This window comes from Microcaecilia unicolor, chromosome 2 (assembly GCF_901765095.1).
Source record: "Microcaecilia unicolor chromosome 2, aMicUni1.1, whole genome shotgun sequence".
NCBI lineage: Eukaryota > Metazoa > Chordata > Amphibia > Gymnophiona > Siphonopidae > Microcaecilia > Microcaecilia unicolor.
Window position 1 is genome coordinate 247,156,750 of NC_044032.1, and position 9,597 is coordinate 247,166,346.

A 9,597-nucleotide genomic window follows, 5' to 3' on the forward strand; every position below is an offset into this window, starting at 1 on the left:
AACAATATTGTCATCATCTTTAAGTAACCCTGATACTATTGCATTCTTCAGCTGCCATCCATCCTTCATCAATGATGATGTGGATTACCTAACTTCAACATGATATAAAGTACCTGGTTAGCTCAGTAAACATCAGTAACCTCCAGCTATGCCAATCACAAAGACTGTTTTGAGTATTTTAAACACATTTGCAACTTTTTTTTACCCTCTCAGGACTTGTTTTCAGTTTACATCAGGGGCTGGACACCCCTATATATATGCAACTTTGTAAGCCTGATTATCTGTCTAGTTACACCTTCAAATTTAACCCTGAAGCAAGTATTAGGCACTGAAAAATATATTGATCATATGGACTATTTTATGTGAACCTAATCATTTCACTTTGGATAAGGTTGTTTTCAATTAATTAAATAATTTTTAAAAATAGCTACTGGCTCAATATTTGCTGCTATGTGTTATTGAGAGGAAAAAGCATACCACCCTATCATGGAACAGAAGACTATCTGAACCTGGAGTCTACCTCAGATTCCATGATAAGGTTGGGATGGTTGTTTATCTTCCTGACAGGGATCAGAAAGTTAAGAGCCCTGGGTCTGTGCAGGCTGTGTTCACATCAGGCTCTTACAACTTAGATGAAATTGCACACTTTTTGTTTATTTACAACTCAAACTTTTACAGATTTCTATTCAGTTTGTGTTGAGGCACCAGTCCTCCTTTTTACTTCAAACTTCTTTCGTTTATTTTGTCTAGAGAAAGGAAACTTTTACCGGCTCCTCATATTACAAATAATTCTCCACATGTCCTGTGATCTGAGTTGGATCTACAGTGGAGGAGTGGCCTAGTGGTTAGGGTGGTGGACTTTGGTCTTGGGGAACTGAGTTCAATTCCCACTTCAGGCACAGGCAGCTCCTTGTGACTTTGTGCAAGTCACTTAACCCTCCATTGCCCCAGGTACAAATAAGTACCTGTATATGTAAGCCACATTTAGCCTGCCATGAGTGGGAAAGTGTGGGGTACAAATGTAACAAAAAAAAATTACATCTAACCCTCCTCCTAGACAACAAAAGAAAAAGCCTACAGAGGTCTACATCAATTGGACCATCCAAGGATATCAGAACCAGAAACTACAATGTGCATAACTATAATTTGTGAGTTGAAATTTTATTTAACTATTTTTAAGATTCTGATTCTGTTAAAACTAAAGTCCACCATCAACCTTCTCTGCATTAAGTCTCCAAAGAAATTTACACAGAGGTGGAAAGCACAACCATTTGTTTCTCTATTACTGCAAGCTTTTGATCTTACAGGCCTGGTCTGAATTTGCACTTTAGAAGGTCTGTTTTCTCAGACATGTTGGCTTAAAGCCTTTAATCTTACAGTATAAACTGGTAAGATTACTGCTCCACAGAGTCTTTTAGGAACTGTAGTGCCACCCACTGAAATTTACCAAAGGAGCTTCTGACATAAAGAATGTAACTTGGCACAGCAGACCAACCGAGAGATCTTGGAGATCCCACTGGTGTTTGGGAGAGGAAACTATAACTCCCATTAACCAAAGAGAAGACAAAAGTGCAAGAGGTCAAACACCTACATAACAGTGCTTAAAAGATCACCGCACTGCCATACCAAAACTACCCATAAAAAGTGGCATGCGATAGTGTAGGCGTGGGTTTTGGGTGCACGCAGAAATATTTTTCAGCGCACGTACCAAAAAATGTCTTTTTAAAATTTTTGCCGAAAATGGACATGCGGCAAAATCAAAATTGCCGCACGTCCATTTTGGGCATCTGACTATACCGCCAGCCATAGACCTAGCAGTAAGGAATCTGCATAGTAACAATCTACGCACGTCAGATGTCTAATTAATTTTCCTAAGAAACTTGGAGTTTCTCCTCCCGATATGTTCAGGAAATTTGTGTTGGAATATTTACAAGTACCTTCCCAATCGTTACCACCTATAGCTTGAGCTTATTATTTACCACCATTTAAGAAGAAGATTGGTGAGGCTGGGCAGGATGTTCTATCTCAAGACAGTTTGAATTTGACTGCATTCCTGGAATCCTCAAAAGACAAATTAATTATTCCATCTACATTGTTAGTCACTCTTGCACTGGATCCTGATAGGGATTGACTACTGAGACTATATTTTAAGCATAAAAGCTCTGCATTCTTATCTTTGAATGTGATGTTGCTAAATCTACACAAAGACATTGATATGTCTTACCAGTGGCGTTCCTAGGGGGGACGGACACCCGGGGCAGCGCCCCGCCACCCGGGTGCAGCACCCACCCCCCGATGCAGCGCGGACCCCCCCGGGTGCACGGCGCTGGGGGGGGGGGTGCTGCAGCGCGCGCCTGCTCAGAGTTCTCTGACTTCGCGTGTTCGCTGCAGCTCCCTCTGACCCAGAACAGGAAGTAACCTGTTCCAGGGCAGAGGGAGCTGCAGTGAACGTGCGAAGTCAGCGAACTCAGAGCAGGCGCACACTGCGGCCCCCCCAGCGGCGTGCACCCGGGGCGGACCGCCCCCACTGCCCCCCCTTGGTACGCCACTGTGTCTTACTAATACTTACATATTCTTTGAACCATCTCAATTAGTAATGTTTTTGAGTAATAAAAATGTAGAGGCTGGTTGTCAGCAAGTGCCGAAGCCAGCTGAACTGATATAGGCTGCCCATTTAGATTTACTTCCTTGAGTTATTATTATTTAATGACGTCTTCACACTATCTTTTGAGATAGTTTTGCTTATACTGTTTGCGTACTTGGATCTCTTCTTATTGAGGACTGGTAAATTAGTTTGGATTAGAAATATTATGCCAAATTATTTTCATGATGTATTATATGTGATATTACACTAATTTTCTGTAAGGATTAGTTCCTATATTGTATTTCAATTCAATTAAAAAAAAAAGAATTGACTTTGGTTCAAGAAGAATTTGTAGGGATCAAAGAAAATGATGGACTTTCAAAGAAAGAGTGAGAGTGTTTGTTGCAAGATATGGATCAGGCTCAACCTCAGTTTAGATAACTGACTCAAAATGTTTTTCAGTCTGACACTACAGGGACTTCCATGCAGCTCTTGGAAAATCAGACCCCAAATATCTGCTATTTGTGTGATGATAAGCTATCTATCTACTGACTAAATATTGCCATTAGGTAATATTTTGGGCAGCTCTACAAGATCCCTAGCCACGCCCCCCAGTTTTTAAAAATGGTTACCTTTTGCAGTTTAGTGATTTATATGGCGAAACTAATCTACTCAACTGACTTGGATTTAAAAAAAATGTGATTGACATTACTGCTGACTACATAAGTGCTTTCGAATGTTGGCCTGAATGTATATTTATGTAGAATTCATCAAGATATACATAGCACTGACTTGGATACTGGAAAACCACAATGGATTATATTTATGAAAATAGAATATATACATTCTAACTCTTGTATGTTTAACCTACATTTTTGTAGGTTTTCAGTATGATGTTATTTATGATGTAATGGAAGAGTAAAAAGGGGCATACCTATGCATGAAATTTTTGCCTTTACCTTAGATTCATAACATTATTTTACTACTACTTTTTATTCAGGAGTTTCTTAGATTTATAAGTGGAAAACACCAAGGGGCCCTTTTACTAAGTCACATAAACATCTACATGCACCAAAATAGAGTTACCGCCTGGTTACTACATGGCTCTTGTGGTAATTTCATTTTTGGGGTGCGTCCAATACGCACATCTGAAAAATAATTTTTATTTTCAGATGCACGTATTGGACACGCGCCAAGTAGCGTTTGACGCATGTAAGTCACTACCATCCGGTTACTGTATGAGAGTTTACCGCTAGGTCAATGGATGGCGGTAAGGTCTCAGACCCAAAATGGACACGCGACAACTTTAATTTTGCTGCATGTCCATTTTTGGCAAACATTTTAAAAAAGCATTTTTTACAGGTGCGCTGAAAAATGATTCTGTTTGCACCCAAAACACGCACCTACAATACCGCAGGCCATTTTTCAGTGTACCTTTGTAAAAGGGCCCCCAACCCTTTTCAAATAAATATTAACTTCACTGAGGCCCCCTTTTATAAAGTGAATAGGCTGTGTTGGTTTTACCGGTGGCCTGAACTTTTAATGAACAAAGCCAGGAAAACCTGTAACCTCTGTTGCAAGAGTTGAAGACATATGATACTCTAAGGTGAGAAACAAGCTCAGGATTAGACTTAAGGACCTTCCATCACTCAGCTAACATGGGCATTTGATTGTGGTTTTGAAGAATTTATTTTTATTTATTTATTTTTAGCACTTGATATACCGCAAGTGATCCCTGAGGCAATGATGTAGTTTACAATTTCTATTACAGGTACTTTGCATTGTCCCTAATGGGCTCACAATCTAAGTTATATATTGTACCTTGTATCAGGTAGGATGGGAAATGTTTATTTTACACTGTAAGGGGCCCTTTTACCAAGTAGCGATTAAAGGTGGCTTGCAGTGGCGTCGGCTTGTGGGATTGCCACTGAGGCCACCTTTTACTGCAAGGGCATTTTTCCAATAGAAGCAGTAAATGGCTGTGCGCTACTTAAAAAGTTGACATGCCATTTACTGCCGAAGCCCTCACCTCCGGTGGTAACCCGGTGGTAATCGAGCAGCTCGCGGTGCTACCCAATTATCACCAGTGCTACCCAATTAACACCAGAAATGGCACATGGTAGCACTAACGCTGGTTGGTAAAAGGGTCCCTAAATTTGTTAATCCCTCCTTTGGTAAATGTTTATACCAAGGAAGAAGATACTTTTATTTTTAAGGCTTTTCTCAGTGCCATCTTCACATCTGTGTTCCTCAGGCTGTAGATGAATGGGTTGAGCATAGGATTCAGCACATTGTACATCACACTGGTAATCTTGTCTTTTTCCAAGGAGTAGCTTGAAGAAGGCCTGAAATACATGAACAACAGTGTTCCATAGAAAAACAGCACCACAGTGAGGTGAGAGGAGCAGGTGGAGAAAGCCTTGTGTCGCCCACTGGTGGATTGAATCTTCAGGATAGTGGCGATGATGCAGACATAAGAGACCAGGATGATTATGAAGGGCACTACTGCAATCAGTGAGCCCTCTGTGAATATCACCAGTTCATTGATGGAGGTATCTGTACAAGAGAGCTTCATCAGTGGTGTGAGGTCACAGAAGTAGTGTTGGATTTTGTTGGAGTTGCAGAAGGAGAGCCGAGCTATCAACAAGGTATGTAACAAAGCATCCAGAAAGTTGATGATCCATGAAGCAGCTGTTAGACTTAGACACATCTTCTTGCTCATTATTGTGATATAATGCAGCGGATTGCAGATGGCAACATAACGGTCATAGGCCATGATGGACAGGAGCACACATTCTGAACCAACAAAACACCCCAGAAATAAAGCTGGGTCATGCACTCAGAGTAAGAGATTGTGTTCTTGTCAGACAAGAGATTGCTTAACATTTTGGGGACAGTTACTGAGGTGAAACATATGTCCACAAAAGACAAATTACAAAGAAAGAAATACATGGAGGTATGTAGTTTGGAGTTCACGCAAATCACTAAGATCATAGTCCCATTTGCCAGCACATTCATCAGGTACATCACTAGGAAAACCCCAAAGAGAGGACCTCTTAATGCAGCATTATCTGTGAGACCTACTAGAAAAAATTCCATCACCACTGTCTGGTTACCCTGTTCCATTTCTATTTTGTTGTTACAGAGATCAAAGAAAACCTTAAATTAGAAAGAAACAGATAGATATAATGACATGGAAAAATACTCCTCGAGAGCACAAAAGCAGCAGTTCCACAACTAACACATCAGCTCTGGACCAACACTTGAACACTGTCTGTGATGACATTTATTTTTACTGTTGTTTATGTCTGAAATATCAATAACATTTTGCATCCAGTTGAAGCAATTCCCATATGCTCTGAATATCTGAAAAAGGGAAAATAAAGACAACTGAGATATCTGCATTTTCTCATCTGCTAATAAAAGTCACTATTTACAAAACCTTGAAACCAGTGGCAGATAGTCAGTAGTACAAGATGTGAAATATTGTTTTTGACAAGAGGGTGTTTCAGTTTCAGTGGACATACCAAATTGCTCCCAGCTGCATAGCTCCATTACTTTTTGTGCTGAGCCCCTCAACCCCCCCCCCAAAAAAAAAACCCACTCCCCACAACTGTACACCACTACCATAGTAAGGGGTGAATGGGGGACACCTACATGTGGGTACAGTGGCTATCGGATGGGTTTTGGAGGGCTCACATTTACCACCACAAGTGGGTCCACCTGTCTGAAGAGGGGGTTGGTGACCACTGGGGGAGTAAGGGGAGGTCATCCCTGATTCCCTCTAGTGGTCATCTGGTCAGTTTGAGCATCTTTTCGAGGCTTGGCCGTGAAACAAAAGGGACCAAGTAAAGTCGGCCAAATGCTTGTCAGGGATGCCCTTCTTTTTTCCATTATCGGCCGAGGATGGCCATCTCTTAACCATGCCCACGTCCTGCCTTTGGTACACTGCCAATAAGCCCCCTTGAACTTTGGTCGTCCCCGCGATGGAAAGCAGTTGAAGGCGGCCAAAATCGGCTTTCGATTATGCCGATTTGGCCGGCCCTGAGAGAAGGACACCCATCTCCCAATTTCTGTCAGAACATGGGCGCCCTTCTCTTTTGAAAATGAGCTGGAATGTGTATACAACCCATGTGCTAAAGGTAGCATGGGCCACCTTTTATCACACCTTAGTAAAAGGACCCTTTAGCATATTATTTGAATTCCCTCATTTTGAGCTTCTATCTTCGAAAAAAAAGAGAGTTTTTAAAATATAATTATGTTCTAACAGGGACATGACTGCTTACAAAAATTAATGTAAAGATATTTTCTAAGACATCTCTCTGCCAGTGCACCTCAGTCCTACCCCACAGCACCTCTTCATATTCTAGTAATGAGAACCGCACAGAACTGCTGGAGTACCATAATCTTGTCCTAAAATATCCACTGCTGTACTAGTACAGAGACCCCCCTCACATTCCATCACAAACACATACTCATACAATGTATATACACAGCTCTGCTAATGCACCTCACTTCTGCTCTGAAGCACGCCTTGCTACAGCACACAACAGTGGAGGAGACCAAACAGGTCCTTTGTGGTTTCCACCACTGTTGTGTGCTGTTTGTGTTACATCCGTAGAGGACAGTTCTTTTGTGCTTTGCTTCGGTACATCTTACTACTCTGTAACATGATATAAGTTTAATTGTCAGAGTTATTAATTGTGCTGAATCAGATACCAATATAAAAATACAGCTTTGAGATCAGCTAGCATGGCTTTCATGTCAAGTCCCTCTTCCCCCCCCCCCTTTTCCTGGGAACTTCTGATAGCAGGGCTAGTCAATTACAAACACTTAACAGAGACAAAAGGGCACTGCTCCAGAGATATAAAACTTCCTTCTCCTCCCACCTGAAGGACTGATAACAAAAGCATGACTAGGTGGGTACTGGAAGGCTCACCAAGACATCTGCAGAGATCAAAAGAAAACTGCAGTCAGAGAGTCTGGGAAGCTATTGACTCAGAATGAAAGAATAAACAGGAAGCCATAAACCACTTGCCACAGAGGACTCGGTGCTCCCCCCCTTCAGATAAGACTTCAGCACATGTGAAGACAAAGGGCTGATGGCATGTGACCCCTTGCAAACTACAATACCCAAGATCCTCTGCAAACTTCAATATCCAGGACTCAGGAAACATTATAAAAGGCCTGGAAACAGCCCAGCTCTCTCTCTCTTGGGAATCTGCTGCTTTGGGATCTGCTGCTCTGGGGACCTGCAGCTCACAAGGACCTCTCCTGTAACCATGCGGCTCATCACTCATCTCCTGTAACAAAGACTTTTCTGTAAGTTAATAATTCATATCTAAACCTGCTACCTTACTTTAAGCACAGATTCTCTGTAAGATCCTTAAAACTACCTCTTGCAATATTATTTACATGATTTGTATATTAAATAAACCTTTTCTGAAACTAAATAGATGGTCTTTTGTGTCCTGGGTACACGCTTTTAAATCTTGCAGCGCAGGATACTGCATTTCAATAGAGATAATATTTAATTCATTGCAGTTGTGAATCTTGTTGCCTTATAGGGCAACTGGTGGAGAATTATATATATATATATATATATATATATATATATATATATATATATATATATATATATATATATATATATATATATATATTGTAAGGAGTATGGTAAGGAGCATGCAGGAAGAAATAGGCTGGGGAGGAACCCCAGCTACCAAAAAAGGAAAGAAGATACTGGGGAGGGGCCGATCCTGCCCAAGAGGGACATAAGGGTAGAAAACTACAAGTCCCAGAAAGCCCCAGGAGAGCACCTAGTAAAGAGGAGAAATAGGGTGCACATCCCAGAAGCTCCAGAAGGGGGCCAACCAAAAAGGGAGAAAGCTGAGGCTCCACCTTGGTGGAAAAGGTGGTGGAATAAGTGGGCGGGGAAAGAAAAGCCCCAGAGCCCGGTTAATGAGGAAAAAGGGAATCAGCTGCAAGAGGGGTGGGGAGAGGAGAAAATGGACTGGGCTCCTGAGGAGACAGGGGGAGATGAGCCAGAGGAGATGGAACAAGGAGAACCAGAGGATGTACCAGAGGAACCCATGGAACTGTTGGCTCTGACTCAGTCAGAGCAGGAGGTATAGTGGGCTGCCCGGGTCAAGCGGGAGGAGGTCAGGAGAATAAGGCTGACCAAGAGGGTGGGACCCGAGGCTTTGACCCCGCACAAAGCCTGAATGCAATTGGGACTGTGTTTAAAAGAGCCTTACTGCAAGTAGGGCTGTATTTGGAAAAGCAGTGCTGCAATTGGGACTGTGTTTAAAAGAGCCTTACTGCAAGTAGGGCTGTATTTGGAAAAGCAGTGCTGCAATTGGGACTGTGTTGAAAAGAGCCCTACTGCAATTAGGTCTGTGTTTGGAAAAGCATTGCTTCAATGGAGACTGTGTTTAAAAGAGCATTGCTGCAATGGAGACTGTGGGTAAAAGAACCTTACTACAATTGGGACTGGGTTTAAAGGAGCCTCACTGCAAGTAGGGTTGTATTTGAAAAAGCAGGGCTGCCATTGAGACTGTGTTTGAAAAGCCTGGCTATATTTTGGGCCTGTGTTTGAGACTGGGTTTGAAAAGCCTGGCTATATTTTGGGCCTGTGTTTGAAAAGCCTGGCTACATTTTGGAGACTGTGTTTGAAAAGCCTGGCTACATTTTGGAGAAGGTGTTTGAAAAGCCTGGCTACATTTTGGGGACTGTGTTTGCAAAGCCTGGCTATATTTTGGGCCTGTGTTTGAAAAGCCTGGCTACATTTTGGAGAAGGTGTTTGAAAAGCCTGGCTACATTTTGGGGACTGTGTTTGTAAAGCCTGGCTATATTTTGAGACTGGGTTTAAACAGCCTGACTCTAGAGAGAGGTGTGAGAAAGGCCCGGCTGTAAATTAACCTGTGTTTAAACAGCCCTGGCTCTAGTGAGCTGTAGGAAAAAAGCCTGCTGAAGAAAGAAAAAAGGAAGAACAGGAGCTCTTAGCTGGTGGG

General features: G+C 42.0%; 1 pseudogene; it reads right to left on the reverse strand.

Annotated features, from left to right (window-relative positions):
• Positions 1-4,766: 4,766 nt before the first annotated feature.
• Positions 4,767-5,710, reverse strand: LOC115461929 (annotated as a pseudogene).
• Positions 5,711-9,597: the final 3,887 nt, after the last annotated feature.